Source organism: Emys orbicularis, chromosome 1 (genome assembly GCF_028017835.1).
Source record: "Emys orbicularis isolate rEmyOrb1 chromosome 1, rEmyOrb1.hap1, whole genome shotgun sequence".
Lineage (NCBI taxonomy): Eukaryota > Metazoa > Chordata > Testudines > Emydidae > Emys > Emys orbicularis.
In genome coordinates, this window is record NC_088683.1 from 144,539,422 (window position 1) to 144,557,694 (window position 18,273).

At 49.3% G+C, this 18,273-nt stretch overlaps 1 pseudogene; it reads right to left on the bottom strand.

Moving 5' to 3' along the window:
* LOC135886213 (alpha-2-macroglobulin-like) overlaps positions 1–18,273 on the bottom strand; it is a 39,631-nt pseudogene that overhangs the window by 12,024 nt on the left and 9,334 nt on the right.

Below are 18,273 nucleotides of genomic sequence, written 5' to 3' on the forward strand. Positions count from 1 at the left end.
CTCAGTGACTAATCAGGCTGCCACCTCTGTGCCTACATCCCCTTTATCTTATGAAGGCACATCCCAGGAATGGACAGTAGCAGCCTTTATTGGGCTCTTTGATCCAAAAAGTGTGAGGTCGCTAAGTGGCCCCAGGCGCTCAAGGCCAAAGGGTTACAGCAGTGACGGTCACACCCCACTCCAGCAGGGTGAAGAGCCCATAAGTCCTTGTCTTACCAGCACAGTCCCAGTTCTTCCTGGGATTTCCTGGGACACCAGGACCTTATTTTGGGCCCCCCGGAATGATCTGTTTTTTCATTTTATCAGTCCAAACATCAGGCTTCTCCTCTTCATTTGTCTCTTGCTGTAGGGAGCAGACGTCACTCTGTGCTGACCAGGGGCCATCGCTCCCATGGAACGATTGTCCAGAGCGAGGAGCAGTGAATGGAGCGGAGCCAGCGAAAACACCGGCAGAGCTGTGCTATTGCTCAGTGGGAATTGTACCATTTGTTCAAGTTTCAGGATATGCTCACTCACAGCACTGAGGTGTGGGGGGGGGACCCCCAGATACACCTGTGTCGCTACAAAGTTAGGCACCGGCAGCCCCGGCCCCAGCTCTCGTTTAAAAAAAGTTCCCTTTGCCTTTATATGAATATTTCAGCGCCTTAAGAAAAGCCACCATCAAACCGTCCCCACAGGAACTTGCCCTAGGGAAAGGGGACCCAGGCCCAAATCTCTTCTCCCTGGTGATGACCTTCACACTGCTATAACTGTATTCACACTGGGGGAGTCACACCACTTTAACTATACCAGTACAGATACAGCAGAACGAATTTTGAGGGTAGACAAGGCCTGAAGGTCCATCTACCCTGGGGAAATGCTCTGTGTTAGAAAAGAAAATGCATTAAGCAGCACGCTGGTCAAGAATACTTGGCACCTAGCATAGACTGGGATGGCTGGGCTTATAAATTCATTTGCTATTTGTAAATTTAGGCTATGGGGTGCCCTCAGGTGAGCTACAGGCAGCTAATGTGATTCGGTTGGCCACGACCAGCTGCTGTTTTTCACCCCACCTGATCCTGTCTAGACAAGGTGCTGAGTTGTCTTTAGCAGTGTGTCAGCTAATGCATTTTCTAACACAGTGAGTTTCCTCACCTGCATGAGGCCTAGTAGTGTGGGGCTGAGGATCTGTGTTTGTGGGGGCTGGGGCAGGGGACAGAGAACCCAGGTGTCTGTTGTGACGGGAAGGAAACAAATACAAAGGGAATGTTGACATTTTACCTAATAGGTAGGTTGGATACTGAAGGATACAATCAATGACCCAGTTTAAAAGGGCAGGGATACAACATGCTGTGCTGTCAGAAATGTGCCAGGGGCCGGTCCTGGCTGCCTGGGCTGCCTCTCTCTCAATCTTGTTTCTTCATGTCAAATAACGTTCTCCCGCCTGGTCCTGGTCCCTCCTAACTTTCCCCTGCTGTGGTTTCCCCTCTGAGCACCTGTATATGATTCTCAATACATGGTCACCTTACAAGTGGGGGATGTAGGGCCAGTGGGCTGGGACGCAGGAGAAGGGCCCGTCGGGAACTCTCACCCTCTTTCACAGCTTCCTTGTCAAGCGAGTCCAGAAGTGCCCTGCGCTTCTCCTCCTTCCCCGCCAGGGCAAAGGCGTAGGCCAGTAGCGCCCTGGTGTACAAGTGGTTTCCACCCTGCTCTGCGGCCGTCTCCAGACAGAACAGAGAGTTACGGACCACAGAGTGCTGTGTGGGGAGAGAGACATGGGCTGAGAGAGGGAAGGGAGAGGTCACCATGGAGGTGAATTCAGTCTGTGAGCTCAGCAGGCAGGAAACAATATGCACTTTTTCCATTTTATGAAGTATTTTTTTCCGGACCTTCTGACACATGGGTAACTCTAAACAATAACTGATCTTTCAGAGCCATATTCCCCAGGACACTCTCTCGCTTTCACCACTCCAGCAATGTGTAGTGGCTGGTTTACAGCTGCGTTGCATCACTAGGCTAGCACTAAGCATCCAGAGCGAACCAGTGATTGGTGAATGGCGATGGTGTACTGGGGAACCTGACCCTTTAAATTTGTCCTGTGGTCAGTACTCACTTAGGAACATTTGAGAAGCAAAGTTTGGAATCAGACATTTCCCATAATGACATTCCAAGGGATACCAATGTGCACAGGTGCATACACAGCAGGGCAGTTCATCTGTTTTCGTCAATGGCTGAGAATGGAAAGTCCAGCAGACAGTCCCATTTTCAGTGGCTTGAAACTTTTTCAAAATGTTTTGATCTGAACCTTCCTAGCACTTGGTGTCTGCTAAGAGAGGGAATGAGCTCAGCTGGTTTTGAGACAGGAAAGCCTGAAAACAAAATGCCTTGGGGTTTATACTCCTTCTAACTGAGAAGGGCTTAATCAGGACATCAACTTTCCTCAATTAAATATAGGGGATCAGGTTAGTCTAATGACAGTGTATGGGAACTGGCTGCCACGTCATCAGGACAATGTTAACAAGCAGGCCATGTTGGGCCACATCCACTTGTCTTGTCTGACCGCAGCCAGTAGCACCACACATCTAAAGCCTGGTCTAGACTCAAGCTACAGAACTCAGCTTTTCTGGGCATAGCCTGGCACACGTTCACACTCAATTTGCCTACTGACAAAAATCCTCCACTTTTGGGGGCACACTGACTCCCTTTTCTGGAGTGGCATAAGCCCCATGTCAGTGGAGTTATATCAGCACAGTGGTAAGGTGCATGCTCACTGGAAGTACCAGTGTAAGAGGTCCTTCCACTGCAGTCCCACAGTGCAACATTCCCTTTAACAGAGGCTGTCTGGCAGCACTTTTGAACCAAGGGCCCAGTGATGGGAAGCCCGCCTGGCTTTTACACAGTCAGCACATTCTCCACAGCCACAGCTGTTCCTGCTACTTGCTACCTTTTCCCACATGCTGAGTGAACATTTCCCACAAGCACAGCGAAAGCTACGCAGCAACATTTCCCCACAAGGCAGTGCTGCTGAAAGTGGCACAGAGGACACTGGGATGCCTATCCACAATGCACACTTTTGCCAATCTGGCCTGATACTAGGTGAACACAACACGCTGGCACAAGTGGCCCAGTGTGAACTCACTGCACTGAAATAGTCTTTTCGGTTGCTCGCTGATGATAAAACTTTTACCAGTGCGATTTCTGGGTGTGGAGCAGACCTAACTGAAGGAGAACAGAAATCAGCCCTTGATGGGGACCCATTTGGCTGGTGCCAACTGCCAAGGGGTTAAGTGTTATTTACCCAAGTGTTAAATATCTGTAAAACTCTAAGCTGTAGGCTTGTAAGAGAGGATCAAGCAAACGCAGCCTCAAAAGTTTTTAAATAAAGATCATATAAAAGGATTAGAGATGAGACAGAACCAGCGCCCTGGACTGGAAGGGAAGCTGCAGGGAAATTCCAATTCCAGATTTGGACCTCAATTTGAAGACTTTTCTGACTGGATTTCCCCCTTTTTTAAAGGCTTCTCTCTCGGGATGGGAGGCTGTGACTTGGGTGTCCCCAGCTCTGTCTGTGGCTTGGGGGGTTACAGGTACGTACAGTGATGGGCAGAGGAATCTCCAGCAGCGCGATGGTGATGTAGGCAGAGAGCGTGACCTCATCATCCACCCCGCCCTGCAGGGAACCACAGAGAGAGACATTAACCCTGAAACCCCGCCCACTGGCCCCTCCTCCCAGGAGCGTTCTACATCCCTGTTCTTCCCACACTATGGTAGCTTCCAGGTATCTGCCCCTCTTCTCCCTTCCCCTACCCATGGTCACTCCATGTACAGTATGGTTCTCCCCCGCTCTTGCCTCCCTTGGTAGATCCCATCTGCCCCATTTCCAAGCCCCCTGCCCCAGCCCCATGTGCTGCAGTGGCTGAGCTGTTCCCATGCACAGTTGCAGGCTTTCTCCGTGTCACTGGAGTCCTGTATGGGTCCCATGAGGCCCATGGCAAGCCACCTGGATGGATACGTCACCTTTATGGCATTGTTCAGGAGCGTCCCAGAGCTGCAGAAGCAGCCGTTGTCCTTCTGCTTGCCAGCGAGCCAGGCCAGGGCGTCCTGGATGTGCTTCTCCTCGATGAAGATGTGAGAGCGGGCCTGCGCGAAGGACTTGAGGACGAAGGCCGTCAGCCTGCGACAGAGAGCAGACAGCGGTGAGAGCTCCCTCCCATGCCCTGTGCTTGCTGGAGGGGACGGGGTCCTGGGGCATCGCCAGCCTGAGGGGAAGCAGCAGGGGCCGGAGAGCTGGTGGCCATGGGCCAGGGAACCATTTTCTCACTCAGCCACCTACTGACATGCAGCAGAGCCTGGGGGCAAGACCCAGCAGTCGTCTGACAGGGCACAGCAAAACTGCCCGTTTTAGGACAGGAAGTGAGCCAGCTTCCTGCATTGGTTTCAAACGGCCAGGGCACAGTTTAGGGGGTAGAAGGTTGTTGTCCAGAACCTTTGGGAGAACAGCCCTCAGCATCTTCAGTGACCAGGAATGGCCAGGACACTGGCTCTGCACTTTCTTATTATAAAAACAGCAGCACAGCACCCCCTAGCATCAGACTGGGGTCAGCACTCAGAGATACAATACCCCTTACTAAGCCACCCGCCCCGCTCCCTGCAGCACAGCGCCCCCTAGCACCACACTGGGACAATAGAGTCAGTAGTGGCAGAGGGAAGAGTAACCCCTACAGAGCTGCCCACCCACCACTCCCTGCAGAACCTGTTTCTTCACCCAGCAAGGCATGCACTAAGCATTGAGGGGCTGTGATGGCTCCACCCTGAGTTACCAGCCACCTCATTATCCTGAGGGCAGTGGTGGCTAAATTTTCCATCGGAGGGTCAAACATATAATTTCAGAAAGGACAAGTATCCACAATCAGGGCTTCTGGGTGGATTCTCTGCCCTGTTCTGACCCCTGCACCCTGCTCAGGTAACACAAAGGGAGCTGAAACTACCAGCAAGTCACCCAGCACAGGAATCTTTGGCCGGCACTTTTACGCCATCCTCCATATAGCCCCTGGTACAGAGAGTGAGTGGCTGGTGTGTGCTGTGTTCTGGACACACCTAGCTGATGTATGGTCCTCAGGGGACTGTGGCCAGCTGGAGCAAGTTAGAACAGCCCCCAGGCTGCTCTAACCTGAGCTGAGCAGGGAATCAGAGGGCTGTAAATGGTTATTAATCCAAAATCGCAGGCCTCTAGCATATGAACTAAAGGAGATCTCCCTTCCCTACCACCTCCCATAGTTGCCTTATCCCACATCATCAGCTCTAGAGCTCCTCCCCTCTCCTCTGCCCCTTCATGATCAGCACCTGTTAACAATGGGCAAGCTCCAGGTTATAACAAGAGAAGGGAAAGAATTCAGCAGCACTGAAATCTTACCAGGTGTTCCCTGATTGCCCATAACGTGGCCCAAATGTGCTGTAGGAGCCGTCCCAGTGTTTGTAATTCAGCTGTGTCTGGTAACCTGAAAGGGAGAATGAAGTTGGGTTTTACTGCAATAAAGTCCAGCTAGGAAAAGAGAATTTTCAGCCCTGTCTACACACAAACATCCTGCTTTAATTGTACCAGTTGCGTTAAAATGCTGCGAATCCCCCAGTGTGGATGTAGTTAGGATAGTATAAAAGTGCTAATACCAGTACAGCTTGTTCCCAGATGGGAAGGGGGTAGAACTGCATCCACACTAGGGGTTGTACTGATTAAATTATTTTGGTAAAATATCACCTCCTAACTGAAATAGTTACACTGCTACAAAGCTGGGTTTAGATCAAGCCTTAGACGCAGAAGCAGGTCCGATGTAGAGTACACAAGCCAGGCAGGCCTCCCATTCCTAAAAACAGCCTCAGTGGCTCAGCAGAGAGGCCTTGGTCTTCTGTTAGGTGTTAAAAGAAAGTACAGGCAACAGGGTTATGATGTGCATCTACTAGCCACCTATACCAGGTTCAAGGATCCCTTTGCAGCACCTAAAATAAATGGGAAGGCTGTTTCTGAAAGATTGCTAACCCTCATTAAAAACAGGGTGGAGCATAAATGGAGAATGAGGAATAATCAAAGGTGTGACCCAAACTGGGGCTGTTCTGAAAAGTGACTATGTGGAAAAGGCCCCTTGTCACTCAGCAGCTCTGCCCCGTGTGTGTTCAGAGTCATGGCTACTGGCTTTACTGGCAAAGGTCATGTCCACATTAGGAATAAAGGAGCATTACCAACATTGCTAGCTAACACGTGTTTCAATCCTAACACAGACAAGGCACTTGTAGTTTCACACATGTTAGCTGGTTGAGTTAACCTTAGCGAGGAGCCTAGAGTTTACCTTGATCAACTAACATGTATTAAAACTACAAGTCGGCTAAATGTGTTACAAATAGACACATCTCCCCTAGTGAAAACAAGGCTTAAACCCAGGTTTTGCTCCATTTATGGCTGCCAGACCTGCAGAACCAACCCAGCTCTTCTTCTCCGCCTTGCATGTCATCAGCAGAAATGCACCCAGTGCAGTGCAGCACCCAGGCTGTGTCATTCATCCACATGGACACATCTTCTCCCATCAAGCACTTCCAGAGAGTAGAGTTCTCTATGTTCCTAGATGTCATCCTAGATCTAAGCATGCTACCGTGCTATGGCACCCCCTGTTGGGAAGTGATCTATTGTAACACCAACCATTAATGAAGTAACTACTCGGAGTAGCTCCTGGGAAAGGGAACCTCTGACCTCTGGTGCGGGGGGGGGGGGGGGGGTGTCAGAGGCCCTGGTTCAAAGGTGAATGATGAGGGGTCAGTTGTGACGGTGCTGCCAATACACTGGTGGCTAGGAAGGCCTATAGGCCATCTGGGGAGCCGAGTCTGGTTTGCTGGGTAAGAGTGAATTACCAGTGGGCTCACACACTGGAGAGCAATGGGATGACAGGGCTGAGAGAAAGTACAAGTGCGTTCCCCCTCCCACCCAAGAGACAGGTGGTCCCCTCAGTCCGTCCATCCTTCCCAGTTGGAGCATTATCTGAGCAAGGCACATACAAAAAGCTCGGAGCACAACCTTGGAAGGGAGCAAGTGAAGAAACAAAAGCCCTGTCCCTTCTCACCGCTGACTAAGTATCCGATGGCCTTGGATTTGGTCTCCTCGCTCAGCTGCCCCGTCTTATTCAGATAGTCCAGGACGTAGATGTTGGGGGCAAACAGGACCATGTTCTGCTCCCCACAGCCGAAGGGCATCTGGAGGAGCTGCTGCAGGTTCTGCATGGCTGTGCCCAGGATATCGCCTGGGGATGGAGACACAGGGAGTCAGTGTGGCCCAGAGCCGGCCTGCGGAGGCAGAGTGCACTGCAGAGCAAGGATGCTAGTGTGAGGCATCCATAACAGGCTTGTGAGATCACAGGCAATAGGAGGGAAAGAGAGAGAGATACACAGAGAAAGGAGGAGACAGAGAAGGGACACATGAAAGGCAAAGTGAAGGGCGTGCTGCTGGAAGGACAGATGGGAGCACTAGGCTGGACGAATAGCTAGAGACGTGGGCCCAGAGGCAGAGACGGGGGAAGGAGAGAGAAAAAGGGGTGAAGTGCTAGCAAGAGACTGCAGCAGTGGGTAGCTGGGGGATAAATGGAGGGGCTGTGACGGGTGCACAACGGGGTGAGGAGTGGAACGGGTGGAAAGACCACTAACGTCAGGCACGGGGAAGGGATGGCAACAGCACCCAAAGCCGGGCTCTTCGAACTGCCTCACTTACCCAGCACTGAGAAATAGGCTCTGGCCGAGCCCTGCACCACGTTCTCTGGGAGCTTCAGGGACATTGGCTGCGGCGCTGTCTTTCCTGGGGAAAAGTGACATAGATGGGATTGTAGTAAAATCCCCCCGTGTAGCAGTGACCAGGCCCCAGCACAGGAGCTAGGACACTGCCCCTGCTGCTGTCTTTCCCCTGGCACTGCACAGGGGCTCCCTGCCTTTAGCAGCTCCATTCCTCCATAGCTTTATAGTGAACCCCCCACGCATCCCCAACTCCCCTCTCAGGTGTGGATCCCCTCACCTCCCACCCCAACCCTCCACATGGAGCGAGGTGCCACCACCTGGTGAGACAAGGGAACTGCAGTCTCCCGCTCTTTCCCTGGCACCTTCCAGTTTGTAATTTCACTCCATGGAATCAGAGAGTGCAAGAAGGGGAAAGCCCCATTAAATCCCATCTAGCCCATCCCCCCAGGAACCGTTCCCTAAGACCTATACTTCCAGCCCTTCCCTTGGGGGCAATTCCAGCCCTTCAGAGTTAGGAAACGTTTCCTCGTTATCCAGCTGGAGGTGTCCCACTTTCTCAGTTCCATATTACTGCTTCTAGTTAGCTCTTCCCCTCGGACACCCGGGGTTTCTACCCTTCCCTTTGCAGAGGCAGGTCAGGAGGGGTGGGACTCTTACCAGCTGCACAGAGCAGGAAGTTGTAGGTCGTTTCCTTCTCAAACCCTTCAGGCTTCGGGTTGGGGAGGAAAAGGGAAGAGGAAGGAAAATGAGAAAGGTGAGAACCTGCAGAGACATTGAGCACCTGGTGGCAGAAACATCTGGGCAGGGGTGATGGAGAGAGATGGGGAGAAGAAAATGCTGGGGAAAAGAAAGAAAAAAAGGAAGGAAGGAAGGAAGGAAGGAAGGAAGGAAGAGCAGGGCATGAATCAGAGAAAGAGGGAGACTTGCAAATTCTCATGTAATAATAATTCTCATGAAGCCAGCAGATAATAGATGGAAATCGGCTACTAACAAGTTATTGCCTCCTCACTCCCAAGGGGAGGATATTGCAGTGTTCTACCATGGGTGATTCGTTGCTGCTAGCACACTGTAAAACATGGACTTTCCTTGTTACACAGAGAGAACTTCCAGCTTTACACCATGTGCTGGTGCTGATAATATGCTGTGATGCTAATGAAGGGATGTAGGGGCTCAATCCTGCCAAGTGTTTAACTTTAAGGCTGTCTGAGGTCAATGGGACAACTCATGTGCCTAAAGTAAAGCAAGCTTTGCTGGGTCAGGCCCAAAGCGCTCAGTGCCCTGAAATGACATATTGTAGTGACTGCAGGGCCACCTAGAAATTCACCATTACACACTGTGGCCGATTAGTCCTGTAGGGCTACAGTAGGGATAGAACTTAGCTCCTCCTGCTCCAAAGGCCCAGACCCCCATGGCTTGAACTAAAGAAGAAGCCCTGTTATTTATTGAGATGACCAAAACAATTTTGACTAAAACTCAGGAACTAAATGTTGTTAAAAAAGAGGGTTTAGTCAAAACATTTTTAGTTTTTGGAACACACCCCTCCCCTGCAAATTTTCTTCTGAGAATAGTCGGTTTTCCCCCTTTTTATAATTGTTTTCCAACTTTTGCCAGGTGGTAAATAGTAGCCAAGTGTGAAAATTGGGCTTTCCCTCTCTTTCTTCACCCACTTAGCATCCAGGTCCACCCCCTAGCCCCGGCTCCGCTCCAGCCCTAGCACTAGCTCCACCCAGACCTGGAGGACCCTGCATGCTGGATGCATTACACACAGCTCCGGCCAGCTGGAGGGAGAGGGACAGCAGTGGCACAGCAGCGGAGTGCCAGATGCACGTGCCGTGCAGCAGCAGGAGGAGGGCGGGCGGGTGAGTGGGTGGCTCGGCGGTGGCAGAGGAGATCCTCAAAAAAGGTCGGCCTGCCGTGCCATCTCAAGGAGCTTCGCCCGGCATGGGGCTGTGGGACGGGATGGGTGCCGGGAGCTGTGAGCGCTGGAGAGTAGCATCTCCTTCCAGAGCTGGGTGCGCATGTGAGACCTCTGGGGGCCCCTGGCCAGAGCATCCATTGCCCCCCGCAAGGCCAGTTGGAGGAGGTGGGGGGGAGGTGGGACCTCGATCCCTCCTGCTCCCCCTCTTCCCCGTCATTGCCCGCCCACCCAAAGTCGGGGCCCACCCAAATGTCCCATGTTAGCTATGCCACGGTTGTGCCAGTGCTTAACCACCCTTATAGTTAGAAAGGTTTTCCTAATATCTCACCTAAATCTCCCTTGCAGCAATCTAAGCCAATTACTTCTTGTCCTTGGTGGACATGGAAAACAATTGATCAACATTCTCTTTCTAGCACATATTATTCCTGGGCGAATTCTGCACCAAAACTTTAAAAATTCTACTTACAATATATTAAAATTCGACATATTTTATGTGTCAAAATAACGCAATATAATCACACCAGTTTCAATTATTTTGGTAATTTATTTAAACTACAATACAATGGATGGAGAATAGAAGTAGGGATCATTGGAGGAAATCCCCAAATCCTCTTTGTCTAATAGTAATGTAGCTAGGCTTGACCCTTTATTTCTAGTTATTAGTCAAGATATAACAATGTTATATGCAGCCATATGTTCATATTACATCATAGGGAACTGAAGAGCAAGTGAGGGCTGGGGAATCAAACTTATAGTTTATATTGGCTACTGTCCCTCTCCAGAAAGGTCAGAAGTAAACAGTTAATGATGTACATTTTGATAGGAAAATGTTTCAGTCCAAAAATTTAGACCAGTTCTAATCACTCAAGCACCATAAGCATTTATAAGGCCACACCGTCATTTACAACAGGGCTTCTTTACACCACTCTGGCAATGTAAAGGAGCCTTAAAACTTTTACACCTGTTTTATGCTCCTGGGGGAATTCACTAAGAATGGGAACAATTCACTAAGAATGGGAACGACTAAGCAGGCAGGCTGCTACATTATGCTCTGCCTCAGGGGACAGAGCCTGCCTCATGCCTTCCTCCAAACACCCCAGAGCCCTGTCCCTCCACGCCAAGCCTGTCACAATGGCAAGCCAGAGGGACAGAGTCTCTCTCATTCATTCACTTGCTCGCTCACCTGCCCGCCCAGTCCTCCCTGCCCCCCACCGTGTCTCCTCCAGCTGCTCCAGGCCGCCAGGGACGGGGGAGTGACTGCACTTCCCTTTGCTTCCCCTCAGAAGTCATTTTTGTGTGGGGAACCAAAGAAATCTGCAGACGACATGGTGCAGAATTCTCCCAAGAGTAACATATTTGAAGATTGTTATCTTGTTCCCCCTCAGCCTTCTCTAGATTAAACATACCCAATTCTTTCAACCTTTCCATATAGATCAGATTTTCTAAACCTCTTATCATTTTTGTTGCTGTCCTCACTCCAGTTTGCTCATGTTTTTCCTAAAGTGTGGCACCCAGGACTGGCCACAGGACTCATTCTTACCTTGAAGCTTACAGAGTTGTTTTTTCTGGGTTGATACAATAATGTGAATCATATCTTTGCCTTACTGAAAAAGGTGGGATGCATTTCTGTAACTCAGAGAGGAGCTGCAGTATTAGATCATGTGTTACTGCTTACATCACACAATTTAAAAATGATTAGTGCTTTCCTATAATGGAGAGAGGAGTGGCCACCTCTATCACGTGATATTGCTCTGATCAGACATGTAACAAGTTATCACTACTTCCCTATTACATAGAATAGCTATGGAGGTTTATATTATGAGATATTGTTTATGCTGGCTGGGTGTCATGTCAAAAAAAAAAAAAAAAAAGGAAAAGCCAGGGGTTCCTCATCACAAAATACTGTAAGAGACAAACATTTATAGAAAAATATGCAAAAAAATCATTGGCTCACATTACCTTGAGCACTTTTTAATTGTTTGCAATCAAATGATTTAAAATAAATAATGATAATTTACTAATCATTCACAAATGTTTTAAAATGAAGGCACTGTCCCATATTCCACTACACTGGTCACATACAGCACAAGATTTGTTACAGTTCCTGGAAGTGTCCTGTTTGGGAATGGGCCGGCAGGGTTTACAAGTAGATCTGGGAGAAATTTTTTGGAAAAGCTTGTTCTTCGCTGTAAAATGCAGATTCGGATTGACAAAAACATTTCTCACATTTGTGCTAAATTCACCAAATTGTTTCAGTTAAAAAAATCAAAACATTTTGTTTTGACATTTTCTAAACAAAATATTTTGATTTTTCAATTCAATATTACTTTTTAAAATTTTAGTTTAATTTTATGTTGAAAAAAAGTAAAACAATTTGAAAAAAACAACAGTATGATTCATGTCAGGTCGTTATCAAACTTTTTGTTGGACTTAAAACTACATTTTTTTTGTCCATTTTGGTTCATCAAAAAACCCTGAAACATTTTCATTTGGGTTGACCCAAAACGATTCTTTTTTTGATTTTTCAGTTGGCAGCAAACCAAAAAAACCAGTGATTTGCACAGCTCTATTTACAAGGACCACGATCCACGTCCACAGCTAATGTAAATCTGCAGAGCTGCATTGAATGTAATGGCACTATGCCAATCTACACTGCTGAGGGCTCGATCCCATGACTTGTTATGGACAAAACCTAAAAGTCATGGTTACTGTCCCAAAAGACATGGCTTTGCTTATTATTTCAATCACACGGTGTAACAAGATACCAGTATTTTTCTGTAAGAAGTTATGCAGTATTACAGTTTATACTGGCTAATATAGTGACTTATCGCTGCTTCCCTTTACAGCATTAGAGAACGTGTTATTGCTGAGATCATATTAAGTCATTATGGCTTCCCTATAAAACCAAGAAGACCTGCAGCATTATATCAGTTGTCACTACACAGCAGTAAGTTATCATGGCTTCTCTACACCACAGAGACCAAACCGCCCACCTACCTCCACTAACAGCTGTTTGATCACCGTGTCCTTCCGCCCTTTGTCCAGGGTCTCCACTACCTCGTTCCCTCAGGGCAGATCTGTCTTCAGGGCCTCAGCGCTCACTGAGAAATCCACATTACCTGAAACAAAGGAGGATAAGTGTTCTGCCAGGCACTGCAGCTACAGAGGTGTCAGTGTCATTCGCTTGGTGTTCTGCTTTGATTACATGGAAACCTCTCTAAAGAGGGCAGAGCTCAAGTCACATGTAGGTTAGCACTTTAGCACAGCTCTGCGGCAGCCTTAGTTCCAACCCCTCGGCTCCAATGGCTACATCGAATGGGGCTGGGCAAGATGGAGAGGAGGGGAGTGCAGGGTCATTTCTTCAGATTCTGCCGCCCAGACCCCTGCATAGTGTTAGAGCCATCATCTTCCTTTTCCAGAAATTTCAGACCCAACCAGTCTGTCAATCCAGGTATTTATATGGCCCCCATCGCAGTAGTCAGATGGGGAAACTGAGGCACAGGGACACTGACTTGCCCAAGAGCTGGACACTGAGTCCAGGTCTCCTGAGTCCAGTCCAGTGCCTCAGCCACAAGGCCAGCCTTCCTCCTTGGAGCCACCAGAAATCTTATCCAGAAATTTCAGTGCCACTTGGTCCCTTTCACAGAGGTTTTGGAGCCATCCATTAGTTCCTGATCCAAGATTTTGGAGTTGCCAGGTCCCTTACCCAGAGATTTTGGGGTCACAGTCCAAGACACTGTTTTCCGTCCGTTCACACAGAGACAATAAGATTCTTCTTCCTTCTCCACAGGGGTAGCCCGGAAGTCATCAGATGGAGCCAGTGAGATGCTGACCTGTCAATCATACAGAGAGGTGCCATCAGGCAGGGAGAGAGAGGGGTTCGAAGGGTTTGGGGGTAAATGGAGATGGGACAGTGCAGGGGAGGAGAGGGGGCAGAGAGTTTGGGGGCCACAGGGATTTGGTGGGGCAGGGATTGAGGTGGGGAAAGCTGAGGGGTACTGAGGTTTGGAGAGGTGCAGGAGACTGAGGATGGGCAGAGAGTTGGGTGCATGGCTCTGAAGAAACAGGTGATTGCAGGGCCTGAGGGACCCGGGACCAGTTGTGGGAATAAAGACAAAGTGGTGACCCCAAATTTACCACCTTGGTATGAGTCTGAGAGCCCTCTGGTGTCTTGTTAGGGGAGGAGGGGAAGTGCTGGCTGTGGGGGGCGGGGGGCTATCTGGGAGTAGCTGAGAGGGAACAGAATTGGGGACCATCAGTGAGCGTAGCGAAGGGCAGGAAAGGGATGGGGAAGCGGATGAGAGGGCCTTGGGGGCCCTTAACACTGTAAAGTTTGTTCCCGCTTCACTTTATCTAGAATGAAACCCATTTAAATAAAAGCTGAGAGAAAAGTCACCACAATTTTGCAGGGACCCCCTTCCTGAGTCCCCTCCAGTCCCTTGTGCTGGAGCAGGAATACACTGCAGGCTAGTGGGGCTAAAGAGTCAGTGCCGTTTCCATGGATGCAACAGGCCAGCGAGTTTCCCAGCGGCTGTAGTGCAGCTGGGGGTGTTGTGCGGCATGAGGCCAAAGGCCAAGCACATGTGTCCATTCCAGGAAGCCTGGAGTCTCCACTAGAGTAAGGGGTGATGCACAGTGTGTGGTCACCCCAAGTACCTTGCTTACCATGGGGTCATGAGATAGGCACAGGAGGTCTAAGGCCAGGTGCATTCAGCCACACAGGAAGTTGGTGTCAGGTATATCTGCAGCTCGCAAACCTTTGTCAGCCAAACAGATTCCTTCTTTCATAACGCCCACTCTGTACCTCTATAGTAACACACACCTAGGAGCCAATCGGATTCTTCCGTTCCATCACCCATTTCTTTCCACTGTAATAAGACACTTTCCCAGGGGCCATCAGCTGCCTCCCTTGGATGGGAAGCCATGCTGCAACTGGCCCATGTGGTCTCCTCCCTGGCCCCTGCTGAGCAAAGCTGCGAGTGTCCCTTATCCTGATGCAGCGGGTCAGGTAGTTGAAGACAGTGGCCCTTAGTGTGAAAGCCTCACCGCGGACCACAGAGTAGGGCAGGGTGAGCTCCACGAAGAAGGGCTGGAAGGCTCTGAAGGACACGGTTGGGGACAGGCCAAAGCCAGTGTCACTTGAAGTGCAGAACGCGTTGGCTTTCCATTCTGTGATGGTGTCGGGGATGGTCACGGCCAAATCAGTACTTCCGACAGACCTGGTGACAAAACAAGAACGAGATGGGGGGAGCTTTCCTAGCTTTGGGGGAAACAACTGTGTCCCTCACAACATCCTGAATGAACCCCCCCCCCCTTTTGTAACTGCCTTGGGAGCACCGGGGGTGTGCATGCTGGTTGGTTATTGTAGGCTCACCGCAGAACACTTCCTCCCATCCTATCCTACATCCAGCTCCACAGAAGAATCATCCAAATAACAAGACTGGGGGTGGGGTTCCACGGTGAACAGAAAATCCCGCAGGACACACGGATACAGAAAAGGATGAGATGCATAGCTAATAGCGACTTCTGCTCCAGAGCTGGGACCAAAAAGAAATTACACCTCCCTCCGACACACACAACAAACACACACACACACAACAGGGGATTGTCCATTGAGATCCACACAATTGTCTCCCAGTTACTGAGAGGAGAAGGAGTCGCTGTAGTGTATTAGTAGAACTAGTTAACTTACTTCCTGTCTTTCCTCTACCTGCCCATCTATCCCTCATGCTTGTCTCTCTCTAGCCTATCTACAAAAGATACTCCATCTATCACAGAAGGATATAAGCACATCTCATGGTGTCTGAGCAACTTCTTCTGAGAGTCTGTGTAACCCAGTTGACCACACTCACCACATCCCCTAAACATCACTTACTTCACTGGAACTAAATCCCAAATCCACGTCTCAGGGAAATACTTCCGGATGGTCTCCACTGGGCCATGAATGAGATTTTCCATCATGCCAGCAACTAAGGTATCTGCATCATATGAGAGCCTCGCTTTAGATGTTGGAGGAGGTAAGGGAGAGAAAGGTGATATGTTAGACCCCATTCTATATCATGGCACTTTGTTTCCAGTTAGTAACAGATTAGATTCTAAACCCTAGATTTGAAACCCCCTCTTTTCAAATTCAGACCCAAACTTAAACCTATCTCTGCTTGCAACCAATCACTCCCTTCCCCACCCCACTCTCCCAATGTCATCAGCTGTCTTTTCTGAATTTCTTTAGAAGCCATTGAAAAAACATCTCTATTGCCCTATTATGAGCTCAGCACTGTCTGTTTTCTAAAGACTTCTGCACTTCTTATAGGGGTGGTATGGATGGATGAACATGTTTATTCCAACTCCACCAATCATGGAGCATATGGGAAGCCCAGACATAATAACTGCATTGAAGCAGCCCTCAGAGCCCTGCCTATATCCACTTCAAATGGAATTAACCTGTGGAACTCACTGCCCCAAGCCGTTATAGATGCAAATAGTTCAGTGAGTTTCACAGAAAAAAATTCTGTGTCTGTATATGATGAAGAGTAGCAGCAACACTAGTGACACCAGCTAGGATTCAGATGATCCGGGATATCTGTCCTCGTGCTTCAGAGCATAAGCTGATATCCAGCCATAGATCAGGAAGAAATTTGCCCCATAGCACAGTGAGGTGTAATACAGAGGTTTTCCACCTTCCTCTGAAGCAGCCACCATTGGCCACTGTCTGAAGAGGGACCTTGCGCTAGAAAGACGACAGTGCTGATCCAATATGGTCAGGAGGCAGGACACTGCCATATACAGACCAGTAGTCTGATGTTCTACAGTAGGAATGGGGACATTGGATTAGAGGGTCAGTGATCTGATCTAGTTAGTCTTCATTTCCACTGGTGTAACTGAGAGCATAATTAACACTAATATTTAGACATCTAATCTCAAGAGCTCTTCACAAGGCTGTGTAAGTATCATTAGTTCCCTTTTACAGATAGGAATATTGAGGCACAAAGAAGTGACATGGTTCACCCAAACTCACATAACCAAGGCAATGGCAGAGATGGGAATGAAATTCAGATTTCCTGACTCCCAATTCTAAACCCTCTCCACAAGTTCACACGGGGTATACCTACATTGCAATGTAAGCCCAGGGTTATGAGAACTTAAATTAGCAGACCCTGGGTTTGTCAATCCAAGTTTTGAGCGTCTAAACTCACTTGTAACCCCAGGTTAGGAATTGTTGAACCCTGGGTCCCAGCTTGGGGTTCCAGCATTTACACTGCATTATGTGGGCCCGTGTCCAACCACCTCTATCCCAGACTTCCTAGCGCTCTCCGAAAATGTGCCCTTTGTTCATGGAGCAGTGTGGGAAAACTTGACTGTTCACCAAACTTCACTGTCCCATGGACAAAGAAAGTTGATCTATGGGATGCTTTTGGCAGACTCCCAGAGCATGAGTCCAGTGGGGCTGTATCTACACTGCAAAGCAATAGAGTTTGAACCCTGGGTCCTGGCTTGACTCAGGGTCCTCCTTCCATCCCTGTGGGGTCCTGGGACCCTGGGTCCAAGCCATGGGTTTGCACTATTTGTGCATAGATAGATGGGAGTTTAGGCCTCAGCCTGAGTTAAAACCTTGGGCACACCCCTTTGAACTTGGCCCTCTCTCTGCTTAGTTTTTCTTCTGGCGTTTGCTATAAAATGGAAATGTGGAAGTGGAAATCGTCCTGTCCCATAAATTCAACAAGATTTAGCAGCCATTTTGTGCCAGTGCAGCACAACTACATTAGGGGGTGCAAGGTGCCACTGCATCAGTGTAGTTACAACAGTTCATATTTCCTTAGCTGGTGAGCAAGCAGTGGAAATGGACCAGATTCCTATTTCAGGACTGACTTGCTTGGATTTCGGCCAGCACAGCTGAGAACAGAGTCGGTCCTACTGGTCTAGTTTCCATGCAGAGGAGAGGGTGAAAGGGAGGGGAGCAGGAAAAGCACCTAACAGGGGGGTATAAGCGGGGCAAAACAAAGCAGGATATTTTACCAGCAATACCATATGCTCCAGGTACACCGTACGTTCTCTCCATGCAGGGTCTGGGTTTATGGACCTTGGTGCTGGTGAAGACTTTTAAACCCATCGCCTGTAAAAAGATAACCCAGACAGCTATGTGGTAAAGTAAACCATATGTCAGGAGATAAATGTGCCGTCTGGACTGGACCGGCATGTGACGGGCTTATCACAGTGCAGGGATGGGTCATTGCAAGAGCAGATACTAAGGCCTGAGACGTCAATGCCAGTGTGGCTGGCGGGAAGCCAAGGGTGAGGTCTATGTCAGTGAAAGGCGCTGGATCAGCAGCTGGTGACGGACGTCCTGTGTATCCTCAGAGCAGGTTCATCAGAGGCATGAGCAGTGCAAGCTTGCGTCGTGCACTCAGCCCCTGCCGGCTTGCCTCGGCCCTGCCCTGGAGGGAGTTCAGTCTCTCTGGCCCAGTCCATCCCCTGCCTCTCTGCTGAGATGCCTAACAGTCATTGTCAGGTGTGCTGGGGTTTGGGTGATTTGGGAGCAAGTCCCACTGGGAACAAACCTGAAATCCCGCAGGACACCAAACCCTCACTAGCTGGGGCTGGGTAATTATCCT